At 44.5% G+C, this 3,920-nt stretch overlaps 1 long non-coding RNA gene across 1 annotated transcript; it reads left to right on the forward strand.

Annotated features, from left to right (window-relative positions):
* The first annotated feature begins 712 nt into the window (after nucleotides 1-712).
* LOC125940156 (uncharacterized) lies at nucleotides 713-3,574 on the forward strand. Its single transcript, XR_007463395.1, has 3 exons — nucleotides 713-890; nucleotides 2,592-2,633; nucleotides 3,465-3,574. It is a non-coding gene; the product is annotated as an uncharacterized LOC125940156 (long non-coding RNA).
* The last annotated feature ends 346 nt before the right edge of the window (nucleotides 3,575-3,920 follow it).

Raw genomic sequence — 3,920 nt, forward strand, 5'->3', positions numbered from 1 at the left:
TGCAAGCATAATAAATAAATATGTTTTTTAAATAGTGCGTTTCGTTAAGTTGTTAGCCCTTAGCGCACAATAAAATGAAACAAGTTTGGGTGATCTCTGCGACGTGGTGTCCATATTTTACATGAAAGCCTAGGTCTATTCTGTAACACGTAGAGACGGGGTGCTGGCCAGTGTGCTGGGAAACTGCTTGGCCACCACGCACAATCTACGCTGTTATACTTTGCCGGTAGCAAATCGTAGCGCAGAAGCACAGGTACAAATGTTTAATCAATGGGACGGCATGCTGTCTACCGTTCGTCATGATGTCAAACTAACAAGCACGAACAGCGACAATTGTGTACGTTGCTGGTCCGTAGTTCATTTCGCGCCGGTTGCTTCACGTATTAAAATAAATATTTCTTTTTAATACAAACGATTAAAACTGTGCGCGCACACAGGGCGCGACATTTGCGACGTTTGAATTTTGCACTATTTCCCGCGCGCTCCGTACGTGACCGGCCGGCGCACTGCGTTACCGCGATAAAGAAAATAGTTCCTCAAGGAAGCTAAGCAGAAAATTTTCACACTCTTGCAAACCACAGAAATTGTTAAGAAATACCATTATATTACAAGATTTGTTAATAAATATGGCAATTCATATCTATGAAAGCGTGGATTTGTATGCGCGTTTTTGTGTGATTGCGCGCTTGCTGCTGTTGACTCTTTGGCGGATTCCAGAACTTTGTGCGTGCGGCGTATGTGTGCGGGTTGCGTGATGAGTTTGCTGCGTTTTCTGTGCCCTTTGCCTCGCTGTGACATCTTTGGTATATTACAACTTATTGCTCGGTCTTAATGGGCTACACGTTGCCTCGAAGATCACCATGATCGCCTCCGACTCAGCCACATCGAAGGTGAGTGAGTGTTTCGAATTCCACTTGCTCGTTCATTGCGACGCTATCAGCAAAAGTGCGTACAGAGCCCGTGCGTGTCTTCCACGCGCCTCTGTGCTCGTTTTCATTACTAGTACTATCCTTCCGTTGCGAGAATTGGTTGTGCAGCACTAGATTTGTGATATTGAGCATGAAGTTTTATCCTGATTTAACTTCACAGCGCGCTTGCGGCGACGTAAAGCAGCTATGTGGAGCCAGCTAAAGCAGGGCATGTTGTGTCACGGACGGGCTCGACTGGCGCGCGTGCTCGCTTCTTGCGAACGCGCGCGCCAGTCGAGCCCGGCCGTGGTTGTGCGCGCCACGATTTTTGGTACGGTGTTCCAGCACCGATTGAAATTAGCCTTATTAATGAGCGCTCGTGCTCTGCCGTTTTGGTGGGCAGCTATGTGGAGCCAGCTAAAACAGGGCATGTTGTGCGCGCCACGATGTTTGGTACGGTGTTCCAGCACCGATTGAAATTAGCCTTATTAATGAGCGCTCGTGCTTTGCCGTTTTCGTGGAAACAATGCGACGTGAAATAAACCGAACTGTACCGTAATCAAGTATATTTCGTTCGCGCAACGCCGTCCATTGACGTGCATCTACTACATGGCGTGTCGGGATCAGTCGAAAATATGCGCGGGGCGTTTTGCCGTTCTAATGTATTCTGCTGCGCTGTTCGCTTCAGGATCGAGTGCCCAGAGTCCGCTGACACGCCGTGCGGTAGACACGCGCTGTGGCGCGATAATAATAAAGAATTGCAATGGCGTATATGTGATTCTATGTGATAGGTGAGATAAAAAAGGGCTGATGCCAGTGAATGCTGTGAAATCATCAGGTTATGTGTGGTTTGTTTTCCGCCAGTACGCGCGCGGTGAACTTTTTTTTTTAACCATTATCTCCCTTCGACGCCATCGAGTACTTCGCGCTAACGCCTTCGCGTAGGCGCTCTATATTCACGGAAAAGGCAGATTCTGTGGGATGCTATGTTCTGCTTTAGTGGGATGAAACATTCAAAATAATGTCATCGTGTGAAGTTTCAGCCTTTGGCCCTTCAGTAACTGATTGATATAACTAAGTTCGAAAATCAGTAAAGGAACGAGATGCTTGGGCATATTTGCCGTGTCGTCCCACTGTGCTCCCAGAGGCATGTAAGGGTTATCGACAAATGTCAAAAATTAGCAAGGCTTTTTATGAGATAGAAGCAGACAGCTATGTCAATAAGTTATTTTTGCTTTGAATTCACACACTAAAGAGGAGAGAGAGTTAAAGGGGAGCGTATCTTGTGATCTAAATGACGCTTTGCCATAAGCTTGGAACAATGGTTTGTTGGTGGAGCAGTTCTGTGGAATACTTAGAGAGTAAGCAAACTGCAGTAGCAGCAGTTAGACGGGGAGTAAAAAATGCAACACTGGTTTTATATGAACGAGCTACCTTTAAGATGTGGCCGCAACAGTTCATGCAGTAGATGAGCAAAAATAATTTTAAAATTTAGGAGAGAAATTAAAAATAAATTATTTGCCCACCTCACACTGCCAGTGGCAAGAGCAGCCATGCTTTAATGTTTTCAATCAGTCATTTATATCCATCCATTTATGTCGGCCTAATCGTCCATGTAGATGTTTTGATTGTTGCTTTTGAGTTATCGTGGCGTCACATTTTAATACTGACATCTGTTTTCAGAATCAAAATGAGCCTGGAGACGCCACAGCCGGAATGCGAAAGGTGAATTCTTTGGCCATTCATCGTCTAGCGTCACCATGATCAAATGCACTGTTGCCAGGAGAATGTATTGCTGGGAGGTATTCTCCTTAAGATTTAGTAAAAATGGTAGCATTAAGTGTCTCCTTTGCGATTTTGCATAAGCCTTTGATTTGCGAGTCGATTCATTTATTTCATGAGGTGGGCAGTTGGCACACCCTGTCCTTGTGTCTTATGTACACATTCAGCTGAGTAGGTCTGGGACACAGCAAGCGAATCTGATGTGTAGTGGTAATCACATTAACGTCGACAGTTATCTTCCTGTTTGAGCTGCTTGCTACTGCTGCTTGCCAACACAAGCAGCAGTTGCCCACGATGGCGTGAAAGAGGTTCATTGAAGAATGGCACATACTCTGAGTCACATACCCAGAGATCCAAGCAGGTCCATCAGATGGTTATTAACCCACTTCCCGTCTACATAGCAGCCCTACCCATTAGGCCATTGACCACCAAGTGACACAAATTGGCTGGAAAATAGTTAGACAGACACCCGAAAGTATGTGAAGTATCCTAAAAATGCTACTTGCATTAAAGTTTTCAATGCTTTGGTTTACTTACTATTTTATTTTGTACTGGGTGAATCCTTGTATTTCTGAAGCACATGGCATCCTAACAGCATAACGAAGCTATGACATTAGTTTTAGTTGTTTTTATTAGTGACATTAGTTGACATTTTAGGTCTGGAGCAGGCAGTATTTCTGTGATTTATTCGGAGTGTGGCTGTTGTGTAAATGTGCTTAAAATCCTTAAACTACCTCACTAATATTATTTACCTAAACGTGCCGTTTCACATAGGTTGGAGAGGTGCTCATTCAGATGATCCTGGCACAGCTTGCCATGGTGGACCAGGCAAGTTTGCAAGGGCCTTGATTCACCATGTGTTCACTGAGGAGAACCTCATGGGCTACTTACTTCTCGGAAACACCACCACCAATAGGCAAAAAGAGGCTCTTGGCCTTATCAGGGTCACGCTGTTATAGGCAAGTACCGTACATCCTTTTACCCATTGCATTTTTGCCTTCACATTTTGTACTTGGAATTACCAGCTTGCTATTAGCACAACAAATGACTTTCAAGTAGCCTGTGTCTGCAACTACGTGCTACAATAGCCTACTATTTGGAATGAATGTTCATTATCTCAAGTCTCTAACGCCTCCATACTAAAGTGCTAAATTTTAAAAGCAGCCTTAACTGCCAGAAGTGATTGGTGGCTTCAACTGACAAAGTTAGGTGTATTTGCGCATTAGTTGC

Source organism: Dermacentor silvarum, chromosome 9, assembly GCF_013339745.2.
Source record: "Dermacentor silvarum isolate Dsil-2018 chromosome 9, BIME_Dsil_1.4, whole genome shotgun sequence".
In the NCBI taxonomy this organism is placed as follows: domain Eukaryota; kingdom Metazoa; phylum Arthropoda; class Arachnida; order Ixodida; family Ixodidae; genus Dermacentor; species Dermacentor silvarum.